The sequence below is a fragment of the Mesoplodon bidens genome (assembly GCF_964165515.1).
Source record: "Mesoplodon bidens genome assembly, chromosome: 8".
Taxonomy (NCBI): Eukaryota; Metazoa; Chordata; class Mammalia; order Artiodactyla; family Ziphiidae; genus Mesoplodon; species Mesoplodon bidens.
In genome coordinates, this window is record NC_138165.1 from 101,638,744 (window position 1) to 101,652,654 (window position 13,911).

Below are 13,911 nucleotides of genomic sequence, written 5' to 3' on the forward strand. Positions count from 1 at the left end.
TTTTGGTGACTCCCTGAGTTACTTCATGCATTAGGTGAGTCACTCAAGATGTAATTGTTCGATACCATGTGGCCTTATGCAAAGTCACCTCTTCATAGCTAGGCTTCTAAAGGCCTGCCTACACTCCAGTCATTGACTCTAAGCTAGCCTTCTCTCTTGTAAACACTCTATGACTACTAACTTATTGGACTATTTCCTAAAATGAGGCCAAGGAGATCCCCTTGTTAACCAGACTGGTAGAAATACTTACACAACAGTGGCTACTCTTGCTTCATCCCCTTGGCCCCTTCTCATTCTGATAAAGTACATGTGACCTCATGGACCAACCTCTATTATAACCACACTGTCAGTTTCCTTACCAAAGATGACTGAGCTATTTTTCATTCCTCCAGATTAATGTTAAGTAAACTCAGACCTTGATGGTCTCAATTGATCTAGGGAGAGGTGTAGAATTAAGGCAGGCAAAGTTGAAGGGAAAGGCATGATTGGCCATAAGACTATGGCCATCTATGTCTTCTTATAAGAAGATGAATAGTCTGTTGGAAACAAGAGTAGAACATCCACAGCAAGATGAAACATCTGAGAAATGGTGAAATTAGCTCTGCTCATTAAAAATAATAATGAAGATAATGGTAATAGTATCAATTTAATTGTTAATTCTGAATAATGGTCAAATCATTAGTTCTGAATGATAATCAAAATAACAAGGCACTATAGGGAATTCCCTGGAGGTCCAGTGGTTAAGACTCCACACTTCCACTGCAGGCGGCACAGGTTCGATGTCTGGTTGGGAAATAAATAAGATCCTGCATGCTGTGTGGTGCAGCCAAATAAACAAATAAAATCACAAGGCTAAATTATACAGATTAATACTAAGTCAATTGTTTTTCAGAGTCATCAAATACATTTCAGCAAAAAGAGAATAGGGGTAGAGGAATTTTATGATGAAACTGTGAAAGAAGGAGAGCTTGGGGGGATACTGAAATCAACAATGAAACCTCCTTCCAAATTTTGCTCCATGCAACCTTAGCTTCATGGAGTTCACGATATTCTTTATTCTCTTTAAGCAATGTCCAAGAAATTTATTCCCATTGACCATGAACAAGCATGTGAAGGTGTATTGGAATAACCTAAAATGGTTTTCACACAGAATCAGGAGCTAACTGTTCATTTCCAGTTAGACCCACAAAACTGAAAGATTCCTGAGATGAGTCATAGCTTGCATTATGGAGCTCATTTATTTTAATCTTCTCCAAACAAATAAATGGCTACAATTCTGTGTATATTACAGAACTTTTCCATCTGTCACATCTAGGACAGGCATATTATCAGATAATGTTAATTTTTGTTAATGCATTAATTATTAACAACATTTAATCATTTTAATAAAGGTCCTTTTGAATTATTGAACACATATCATCCCCCAATACCTTTTAAGGATGCTGGATGATGCTAACGAGAAGGCATTTTGCTGAGCACTGTAATAATTCAGGAGAGGCAACAAGTAAAGGCCAATCCATGAACTTTTCTAAATTCTAAATTGTTTATGCTATAACCCACTCCTCTTCTTTTCCTGGCACATCTTCAGTAGATTCTACACTGATGAATGTTTGATTTTCTCTTATTAGGATGGGGGATAACATGGACAGGTAGTTTCAGGAGGAAGATGAAGGGACAACTGACATCTGGGTCACCTATGATGTATTTCAGTAGTTTCAGCCACATCCCATGTATGGTATTAAGCCTATTTTCAAAAAAAAATACTCAAAACCCATTAATAGTTGGATACTTTTTTCTTACCCATTGTCTTTGCATTGGCCAACTAGCATCTCTTACATATTCATTCAACAAATGTACATTGGACACCAACTCTTTAACAAACACTTAGCCAGATCTTTGAAAGATTTAGGGTTGAATCAGATGTTCACCTTGCCTTTTAAAGGAACTCAGTTCAATAAGGACAATGAGACCTGGGCACTGTTAACCATGATTCAGGGTAGAAAACAAGAAACCCTATAAAAATATAAGATTAAAATATTTGCTCCAAGGGAAAGGAATTAAGAAAGAATATGTGGAGGGGTTAGCATTTCAATTGAATCTGAGAAGAAATTTAAAATTAACCAAAATTAATTACTCAGATGTTTCCAAAAAAACAAAATGTGATCCACAGCTCAGAATTTTGTTGTGCTGATGGTTACCATGGTAAAGGATTTCACCTCTTTGTGAGGTTCCCAGTACAAAGAATAAGATTTGGGTGATGTAACAGATCCATTATGCAATCCACACTCCCTCCTATAGGAACCAAATGTGACATGAAGAATAACAAGAAGAAAACCCATGTACTTGTGAGATGTTAACTGTAATATGCAGTCCAGAATTATCTGACATTTTGTCTTTCCTAAGGAACAGAGGGATAATCAAATTGTTGCTGAACCATTCATTAGTTTTAATCTCTACCTTTAGAAAGAGAAACACTGCATGTTAGATCATCCATGCTATGTCTTATAAAGCCAGAGTCCCTCTGACCCAGTTAACTCATTCTCATTAAAAATATTCTCTATAAGGTCATCTGAAATATGGTGTGTCTTCCTTCCAAAACCATGACTTGCTTGCTCTTCAAGAGTAGGGGTCAAAATGGGAAATGAGGACTCATAGAAGCTGAAGCTCAATAACTTGGCCCCAAAGATATAAAGGCTGATAATTCTCCCAAGAAATTGTAAAAACATGTTTTACTCTATCAACTGAATTATGAAACAAAAGAAAGAATTAGATTCCACAGGAAGCCACAAACTCCAACAGAAAATATAACCGTAATGAGGGGAAAGCAGATTTTTAACAAGAATATTACACCAGTCCCATACCCAATAGTGAGAACATTTAGATTTCTTTATTGTTGCTTAATCTGGTAGTGCTTTATGGAAGTATTCCCATCTCTAACAAGCCCTGAGCACCACCCACCAACACATCCAACTACAAGTTAAATCTAATAACTGAATATTAATGAAGTTCTTGTAGGAGGAGCTATTGAGTTTTCACACATTTTCTTATTCAAAGCCGTGTCAACATCAGCAGAATGCTACCATCTGTCTTGGTACCAAATATGACTGATCATTAGATAAAGAAATGATTGAAGAATTCATCAGGTTAATTCCTTCTGGGCTTCCCACAAGGCAAGAGTCAAGCCAAGCCAATGTTAGTTTGCTACTATCTCTAACTTTCTGTTGTTCTCATTACCACTGCATTCCTGATAATTATATATTTTCTCATTTTGTTAGATCTAATTTTGTGCTTATCAGTCATGCATCCTGAACTACAATTAAAGACATTTAAGGTCATTCAGAAGTGTCTCACATTGTATGAATTGTAGATAAATTTGGACTGATAATTGAGGCTGCCTCCTCACCAAACACACACACACACACACACACACACACACACACTAATTATTCACTACATTAAATAAAATAAACAAATTCGGTCAATAAAATTTAAGTCCCTTATTCCTCTGGATGGGACTTAGGAATAAATAATATAATAAAGGATAAGCCTGGACCATGGGAGTATCCTCCCTTGAGACCTCATATGAGGTTACCACTTGCACTGAATTATATTTAGATATCATGCCCTGGGCCTCTTCCAATGACACTCCTTGTTTTTACCACTCTGATGTTTTGAGAAGATTTTTCATAATATTACATCAAGATATTGCTGTAAAGAACCACTGGAAAGTTTTTTCTCACTCCAAGTTCCAACAATTATTGTGTTTTTCATAAGTTACTAGCTTTGTGGCATTAATCATGTTTCCCTTTTTGTATTTATTGCTATAAAACCCAGTCCAGACAAGTTTGTGACCATATCTTCTCGGAACAACCTCAGGATCAGAGCTATGGTGAGGCTAGTAAGAGGCCTAGAGCACAAGAACCAAGGAGCCACTGAGGATGCCTCACACTAGCCCTGGCCTTAAAGTCTTGCAGCAAGCAGCATGGTTATAAAGTTATAATAAGGTCAACCCTTAGTTTACCTTATTTTTTCTTAGTTCATAATTTCCTCACTTACATGTATTTTTATCTAGTATGAGTTTTAATGTATCTGTCTTTAACCTGAAGAGTATAAGTAGATAAATAGTCTAAAGCTATAGAAAACCTAGTGCTAATCAAAATTGCCCAATAAAATTTATCTTCTATACTATCAGGAATTTCAGAGAGGTCATAGGTCTGACACTGGTATTTTTACAATGTTTGCAGATTTGTGCACATTTGGAAGTGTTTTGCTAACAGAGGAGAGACTGCACACAGCAACATTTAAACAAGCAGATTCTGGAGGCAGTCTACTGGGATTCAACTTCCAGCTCTGCCTTTTAATAGCTGTGAGACCAGAAGCAAGTGTCTTAATCTCTCTGTGCCTCAGTTTCTTCATCTTTAAAATAAGAATCAAAGTAGTAAACTACTTTGTAAGGTTTTTATGAAGAGTAAATGGATAAAAGGGAAGTATTGAGCATAGTTCCTCATAGTTAGTAAATAATAGGAAAGCATCTGTATCTTTGGTATAATAAAGCTGAATTCTTCCTTGTGTTGTATCTCCCATATTTAAAACTACTTGCCTCCTATGGGAGTATTGAGCATCCCTATGGATAATTAAAATATGGAAGTAAGATGAATGCAGCAAAAACAAAACAAAAAAAAAGCACATGGACTTCCATATTCAGCCCCGGCATAATAAAGACCTTGGAAGTTGTCACTACCATCCTTAGAATAAAAGAATGGACAAATTAAACTCGACACTTTTTTCAGACCCATCAGAAAACTGAAGTTGCATAGCAAATCATCACTCCAAAAATCTGGAGAGAAAGGTGAATTTAGAGTCAGAGTTGCTTCCTTAAAGCAGATAGATATGACCACTGGAGCCATAAACTAGGAAGAAAATTAGAGGAGAGTTTTGATAAATTACTGGAGGCTGAATGTGGATTAGAATGAGAATGAGAACCTCCTGGGGGATGCAGACTTAGGATCCCCACACTTTGGTGAGTTGTACTTCCAGGAACCATACGAGGTACTCACTGTGAAGATCCCAGAAAGAATGCCTCCTGACATTGGCAAGGGAAGGGAAAGAGTAATCATTGTGAAATTTACCCAGAGCATACTCCACAAAAACAACCTACTCCTCAGAGGGAGAAAATTACCAGAACCTGATCCCAGGTGGCAAAGGCATTCCTCTCACTCTAATCCTCTATAGCTTTCCTGTCTTACCTAACAGGGGGCAACTGCTGGAACAACATTTGGGAAGGTCACAGCCCAGAAAAACAACTCCACTAAAAGACTGAGTCTTATCATAGATTAGAGAAAGTTAAACCCACCCTCACACTAACCACCAAATTAATGGGGCTCTAGGATAATAACAGTGCAAGGTGCATACTCTCTCTGAGGAGGAATGTGGAGGGAAGCTCAAAATACCAAAACCAAAGCAAGTAATGTAGAGAGAATTAAAACATCTGGCACCAAAGCTACAACAAACAAAACACAGCTCAATTCTTAACCATATCAACATAAGTCCTCACAATGAAAGCCTATTTACCACAGGTTCTAATACCCAAAGCAACATATCCAGCCCTCAGCAAAAAAGTATAAAGCATTCTAAACAAAAAGGAAAGAAAGAAAGAAGGAAGGAAGGAAGGAAGGGAGGGAGGAAGGGAGGAAAGGAGAGATGGAGGAAAAGAACAGTCTAAAGAGACATAGCAAGCATCAGAAACAGACTCAGATATTACACAGATGTTGCAATTGTCAGATAGGTCTTTAAACAAATTATGATTAATATGTCAAGGCCTCTTTGGAAAAAGTATAAAAGATTCAAGAACAGATGAGTATTGTAAACAGACTGAAAGCTTTTCCTCTAAGATCAAGAACAAGATGAGGACGCCCACTCTCACTAGTTTTATTCAACATAGTACTGGAAGTCCTAGATAAAGCAATTAGGCAATAAAAAAGACATACAGAGGCTTCCCTGGTGGCGCAGTGGTTGAGAGTCCGCCTGCCAATGCAGGGGACACGGGTTCATGCCCCGGTCCAGCAAAATCCCACATGCCGTGGAGTGGCTGGGCCCGTGAGCCATGGCCGCTGGGCCTGCGCGTCCGGAGCCTGTGCTCTGCAATGGGAGTAGACACAACAGTGAGAGACCCGCGTACCACAAAAAAAAAAAAAAAACCTGAAAGCTTTTCGTCTAAGATCAAGAACAAGATGAGGACGCTCACCATCACCACTTTTATTCAACATAGTACTGGAAGTCCTAGACAAAGCAATTAGGCAATAAAAAAAGCATACAAATTGTAAAGAAAGAAATAAAATTTTCTCTATTTGCAGATAACATGATACTATACATAGAAAACCCTAAAGACTCCACACAAAACCTGTTAGAACTAATAAACAAATTCATTAAAGCTGGTCTTGGCAATGATTTTTTGGATTTGACACTAAAACCAAAGACAATGAAAAGCAAAAAATAAACAAGTGGGACTACGTCAAACAAAATCTTCTGCACATCAAAGGAAGCTATGAACAAAATGAAAAGACAACCTATGGAAAAGGAGAAAATACTTGCCAACCACATATCCAATAAGAGGTTAATATCCACAATATACAAGGTGACAAATACTTCACTTATGTGTGGAATCTTAACAAAATATTTCAAACTGATAGAAACAGAGAGTAGAAAATTAATTGCCAGGGGCTGAAATGTAGGGGAAACAGGGAGAGGTTGATAAAAGGGTACAAACTTTCAGCTTTAAGATGAATAAGGTCTGAGGATTTACTGCATAGCATGGTGATAGCAGTATTATTGTATAACTGAAATTTGCTAAGACAGTAGAACTTAAATGTTCTCACACACACACAAAAAAAGGAAATACGTGAGATGATGTATGTGTTAATTAACTTGATGGGGGGAATTCTTTCACAATGAATATGTATATCAGGTATATCAAATCACTGTACTGTACATTTTAAATATCTTACAATGTTATTTGTCAATTATACTTTAATAAAGCTAAAAGAAAACTAAACAAAAACTCCTTGGCAGAGTGTAAAGTACCCCACCTTCAGCTCTCCCTATTTCTCAATCACTTGTAATACATATCTGGTGAATACAATTGTTATATAAATATAAAAGTGTTACTTTCCCCTCCTCTGAGCCTGAAAAGTCTAAGGGACCACACAATATCCACTGGAATTTACCAGAATCTTTTGACATTAGACAACCTTGGACCTGAAAGGATGAAGAGAGAAAAATAAGCAGACACATAAAAAGAGACATTAATTCAAAAGAAATGAGCCAATCAAAGAAATCAACCAAATATTCCTCAACTTCAGCAGATTCAGTGCAATAAAAGGAGAAAGACTTGGTGAAAAGTTAAAGAGAATATTATAGTTTTGAATCTGTACTAGTCAAGCACTAAGTCAAGCCATCTGAGATCTGGAAGAAATGCCTATTTCCAAATTTAAAATTGCAATGCTGGCAGTAAAACCTTCATTAGAACACCTGAAACCTTAGTCTATTACAGCAGAAGATGTGCTTCACAGATTATTCAATAACTGAGAGTTAAGAATAAAGATAAGAAAATGACAAGAGAAAAGATAAGAGACATGGAAAAGGTACCAAAGAGCAATAGCACATGTGTAACAACAGTTTCAGGAGAAAACAGAAGAGAAGTATGAGAGGCAATACTCAAAATAACATTAAAAAAAAAAAACTTTTCTTCAACAGGTTTGAGGTTTTGGGTCAAAGGGGCCCTTGATTGCCAGATAAAACAAATGAAAAAAAGCCATATATTTTATGACATGTTTTTATTTCAAAAATAAAGGAAACAAAATTCTGCATGAACAGTGGCAGAATAATAAAGAGGTTGCCTACAAAAAATTATACAGTAGTTGTATATTAAAATTCTTTTCATAACATCAAATGACAGAAGGCAATGAAGCAATGTCCACAGAGTTCTGATGAAGAATACTGTGAAACAAGAAAGTTATAGTGAGATGAGAGAAGAGAAGCAGAAAGATATCAAACATGAGAAGTCTCAGAAGGTATTTCAACCAAATGTATTTTCTGAAAAAAAATGAGTCTAATAACCTTGAAAAAGAAAATAAAACACAAATACAAAACCTTGGGGACCTGGGTTCCATTTCTTTGTCTCTATTGTGTAAAAGCAGCCTTCCCTCCTCATTCTGCCCAGGGTCAGTTACCCCTGGAATGAAGACACCTCCTTACTTGCTGAGACCTGGACACACAGAGTCCAAGGTGCCCTGGAGGCAGGCATAGCTTATATTTAAATGGAAACTTAGTTGTGTCTCCTAGCAAAAGTGAATGTCCTTTGGAGATCAGAACATCTAAGCCTGAAGAACCCAGAGTTGTGGGGATGAGAGTTAAAAATTATTCCATATAATGTCAATACATAATAAATATTCTTAATTTCAATAATTATAGCTATTAATTATCATTCTGTCATGTTATATACCATAATTTGACATTTCTCTTGTTCTCAATTATTTGCTATATAAACGATTCTGTAGTTGGGTCATTGGGAAGAATGGCAAACAAGATCCTTTGGTTTTTGGACTCATGTATTCTTCTTTTTTTTTAATTTTATTTTATTTATTTTTTTATACAGCAGGTTCTTATTAGTTATCCATTTTATACATATTAGTGTATATATGTCATGTATTCTTCTTGATAAGGACACAGCATTATATAGAAGTCTCTTATCTAGTGCATATACTGTGTCCTGAAAGATAACACCTCATTTTGCAAAGGACTGCTACCAGACTAGCATTTCAGCTCTGCCTTCATGAAGTAGGCTGTTCTAATGTGCTATCAGACTGCCCCTTTCAGAATGGTATGTGATTTAACCAATGAATTCATGGTCACAGGTCCACTCCTCCACCCTCTTGGCTGAAATGTGGGTGCCCTGGTTGGATTCTGTGCTATGTGGTATCCCATGTCTGTGGACTAGGCATTCATAAGCCTTCACAAGTGGTTCTGGCTGAGTCTGTGGGTGAGAAAGGCAAACCCATACCAGAATAGGTCTCTGTCCCTGTAAGGATTAACCACTGGTTCTTCAGAATGGAAGACACTGAATATAGTCAACTTGCCACAAAGTTGCTAATTAGATGTTTGGGGCAAAGTGTCATATTGGGTATCAACATTAGCTTCTATTGCTAATAGGTTGAACATTCAACGTACAGAGGCAGCTGTAGCTAGATTGACTACGGGAAGGAGGAGTCCACATGTAGCCTTCATCTCAGCCTCTCAGTTCATACACCCTCATTGCCAGTTCTGGGCTTTGCCAATGATGGAGGTCAGCTAACACAAACTGGCTAAACCATCTGTCTCCTCAGTTTTCCAGTGCCTTTTCAGAGGTAGGTGCTTTGCAGTGGGCACACAAAGTCTTCGCACACCATGCCCACCCCCAAATGTCCATCCACCTCCTTGTCTCCAACTTCCCAATCCTTTTCCTTACAGACTCTGACCACCTTTAGCTACTCCTCCTCTTTCGTTACTTTTTCTTCAACACACAAGCACTGCCCACAGCTCTATCTTTGGAAAAATTATTCTTTACTGACTCTCAAGGTTACCCTGGATTGTAGCCATAATACAGCTTCTTTATATTTTTAGCTCACACCAACCCACCAAGCTCACCCATCTGTAAATCCAGTTTGGGCTTTTCTCCTCCTTCGGCCATATAGGAACTTCCCCCTATAGTATAGTCATAGGGACAAGCTTGAGAAGAGGTGCTGGTGCAATTTTGGTGGGAGATACGGGGACCTGAGCTATCTGCTCATGCTGCTTACTATTTGGTCTGTCTACACTTCCATTCTTGATGTATGATCTCCATCTTACAATGGATTGCTGCTGTGCCCACCTGATCGTATGACTTGCTGGTCCAAGAGGACCTAGCTTATAATGGGTAGTTCTAGATGCATGATTGTTAGGCACACCATAGTGAAATGTTCTGCCTCTACCAGAGACCAATAAAACATTGGGTTGTTTTTTCAAAAGCCATATAATTCTCACTCAAATGGCATGACCTTGTTCTAGAACATCAGGGGCTTTCACTGTAATCCTCCCAGTTTTTAGGCTTGCCATTTTTTCCATGCTTTATCTTTTTCTATCACTGACATTTCGAACATAGAGGTGGCTGGACTCTATGTCCCAAATAGCAGAACTGCTCACACCACAGCCTGACCTACTAAACAGAGTCCTTTCCTACTCTAAGCCCCATTCAAAGTTAGCAGCCTTCCATGTCACCCAGCACATGAAACCGAGCTGTATTCCTAGGACCTGGGTATAGAATGTGATGCCTCCAGAACCTGAAATAGTTTAAAAGGAGCTGTGCCCCCTGACTTCTCAGTAGTAGGCAGCACAAGCTCTAGCCAACTGACATACTTTGGAGGTTATGTACTGGAAATCTCCTGACAACTCAATTCCTAAATGTTTACCAAAGAGATGGGTCCCTGATTCATCACTGAACTTACCTCTCATCCTCTAGAGTGTGTGTATTTCACCAAGGTCTCCAGCATATTAAGCACCTCTTGCTTAGCCTGCCACATCAATATGGCACCATTGATATATGGTAGCAATGTGATGTTCTTTAGGATATGCAGATGGATTTGCATCTTTGGATTGCATCCTGAAAGAGGAAGAGAGTTAACATAGCCATTGGGGAAACCTATAATTATTGTTGTGAAGTCCTCATGAATGTGCACGCTTTCTGTCCTTCTCTTCTGGTTGGAATAGAAAAGAATGCACTCACCAAATCCATGGCCACTTGCAATCTACCTGAGACCTTATAAATTAACTCTGACAATCATACCATATCCTGTATAGCAGCTGTGATCAGAGCTACTTGATTGTTTGTGGTAGGCTATAGTCATTTTCAGGATTCATCCAGTTTCTGCAGGGACCAGACTAATGAATTACATGAAGATATGGTGAAGGACACTGCATTTAAGATCTTTAATGGTGATGGTAATCTCCACCATTCCCCTGGGCTGTAATATTGTTTTGACTTATCCTCTTGGTGGAGGATGGGATGGAGCAGGAATGTCCAGCTCTAATCTTCCTCCTGTGCTCAGTCATTGGCTGAGAACAGACCAGGGAGAGCATGGCCACATGTGAATGGTAAGGTAGTTCCCAAGTGACAGCAGCTGAGTCTGTCTGCCAGTGACTCTTTGCAGCAGGTTCTCTCAAAGGGAGAATTGAACTACAGCTCTATCACCATCTCAGCTAGATCAATCTACATGTATACATCAATCTCTCTATCTCTATCTCTATCTAAATATGTAACATTTCACCATACACAAGTAGGGTTTATCCCAAGAATTCAATATATTTTGTAAGGTCGGATCTTAACAAACGGCACCGCGAAACAGAGGAAAGCTTCAAGTGAGCTTTATTAGGGGACGCTCCCGGGCGAGATTCACTGGTCTGAGAGAAAGGGGCCAGAGGAGTCGCACCCGGGCGACGGTTGGGCAGGATTTTATAGGGTAAGAAGGGAAAGGGGTGTGGTGAATCTGGGAGGGCGCAGGGTATTCCTTATTTGGTGGTCTCTTCGGGTATCGTGGCGATATCTGGTGCTGGTTGCATCAGTCTTGGGACCGTTAGTCCCGCCCCTCGAAAGGCGGGAAGGCTGGGCCGGGTGGAAAGTCCCCAGGTCAGTTCCTGGAACGGGGTGGTCCAGAATGTCTCCAGGTCAGTTTCTGGAACTGGGTGGTCCGGAGAGTTTTGGTCTGATGCAACCTGTGAATCTGATTGCATTCCCCTGCCTCGGGCCAGTTGGCTTTACATATTTATTCACACTAGAAGACATTCTAGTAGAATTCACCAAACTACCAGGTTGAAGATGGAGGAACATATAAGCAAATCAAAAGATGGCAGTAGTTTTACTATTCTTTGGTGCTTTTCTGTCTATTCAAAAATTTCAACAAGCAAATCTTCTGCAACTGCATAACAGTCATTTTGAAAGAGAATTAAGAGATTTCTCTGCTGATGCTCAGCATCTAGAAATAATGCTTTCAGAACCTACTGATGATCATAATCTGGACCATCTTAAGAGTTCTGGCCAATCAGATCAATCAAGTCCCCAGTTCTGTACAATTCCATCATGTACACTATAACACACCTGCCACTGGGCTTCTTACATTTGCATCACCTCTGTAGTATCCCATTAGTTAAGGATAATGTGGAACATTTCCAAGGACCCCAGTATGATTTCTTTCCCTCTGAGCAAGAATGGAGAGAGGCCTCATAGTATCAAGGAATAGTCACATACTTTGAATAGCCAGGAAATCTAGACTCTGGAACAATATTGCCTTCACATGGACACTGAAAATATATTATAGATTTAATTTAGTGTTCTGGAGTGCAGCAAACAATTTCCCTTCAGATAAGCTTTCTCCAAACACAGCAACTGAGGCAACTTTCATATATACAAACCAAGTGGACCTAGAAAGTTCAACAAGCTGGGTACAAGCTGAACCACAAGAGCAAACTAAGCGCATTTTAAAATAACAATAAGGATAATAAAGCTAATAATTACAATCTCTCTGGTGAGATAAAAGGTCACTGTGACTACCAGATTGCAATGCCAAACATCCTGCCTAGCATGATGCTTTCTTCGTCCTTGTGCTTTTTTTTTTTTTTTTTTTTTTCATTTTTTTTTTAAGTTTATTTATTTATTTTTTTAATTAGTTTCTGCTTTATAACAAAGTGAATCAGTCATACATATACATCTGTTCCCACATCCCTTCCCTCATGCATCTCCCTCCCTCCCACCCTCCCCATCCCACCCCTCCAGGCGGTCACAAAGCACCGAGCTGATCTCCCTGTGCTCTGCGGCTGCTTCCCACTATCTATCTACCTTACGTTTGGTAGTGTATACACGTCCATGCCTCTCTTTCGCCTTGTCACAGCCCACCCTTCCCCCTCCCCATATCCTCAAGTCCATTCTCAAGTAGGTCTGCGTCTTCATTCCCGTTTTGCCCCTAGGTTCTTCATGACATTTTTTTTTTAAATTCCGTATATATGTGTTAGCATACGGTATTTGTCTTTCTCTTTCTGACTAACTTCACTCTGTATGACAGACTCTAGGTCTATCCACCTCATTACAAATAGCTGTTTCGTTTCTTTTTATGGCTGAGTAATATTCCATTGTATATATGTGCCACATCTTCTTTATCCATTCATCCGATGATGGACACTTAGGTTGTTTCCAGCTCCGGGCTATTGTGAATAGAGCTGCAATGAACATTTTGGTACATGTCTCTTTTTGAATTATGGTTTTCTCAGGGTATATGCCCAGTAGTGGGATTGCTGGGTCATATGGTAGTTCTATTTGTAGTTTTTTAAGGAACCTCCATACCGTTCTCCATAGTGGCTGTACCAATTCACATTCCCACCAGCAGTGCAAGAGTCCTTGTGCTTTTGTAAGCCCAGGGTCAGGCTGCAGGCAGGCACCAGCCCCAGCTTTCACTTGATTACACTCCAGTGACTGCAAGTAGCTCAGGTTGCAAATTTGTTTATATTTAGAAGAACAGGTGTGTGGCTCAGTTCTAAATCAAGTCAGTGCCCTGCTGGTGTCATCTTGGTGCACTTCATATAGCTGAAATAACTTAATATGGAAAAGAGCAACACACCTACCTTGACTTAGTAAGGGCTGCACCGAGCACCCAGGAATTTTATGTCATGACTTCTGTTCTCTCCAGATTCTGTTCACTGTCCCCACTTTGCACAAATCTGCAAGTTTTGTGTGTGTGTGTGTGTTGGTTGGTGTTTTCCTGTGAGAAAAGAAATCAGAAGCCCTGGATTCAAATGAAGTCTCATTAGAAGATTGAGTTGTCTCTTACCTGTGTGACCTGGGGATGATTTATA

The 13,911-nt window shown here is 39.1% G+C and overlaps 1 long non-coding RNA gene across 6 annotated transcripts in view; it reads right to left on the reverse strand.

Moving 5' to 3' along the window:
• The window catches only part of LOC308621430, a 116,047-nt gene that overhangs the window by 61,131 nt on the left and 41,005 nt on the right, over positions 1-13,911 (reverse strand). For 5 of the 6 annotated variants that reach the window (XR_014016455.1, XR_014016456.1, XR_014016457.1 and 2 more), the window contains exons 2-4: positions 13,681-13,817; positions 12,183-12,366; positions 10,518-10,672 (exon numbers count right to left, since the gene is read on the reverse strand). This is a non-coding gene — a long non-coding RNA (uncharacterized lncRNA). Of the gene's footprint in view, positions 1-7,874; positions 7,996-10,517; positions 10,673-12,182; positions 12,367-13,680; positions 13,818-13,911 lie in introns of those variants that run through there. The other variant, XR_014016460.1, reaches the window with a different exon arrangement.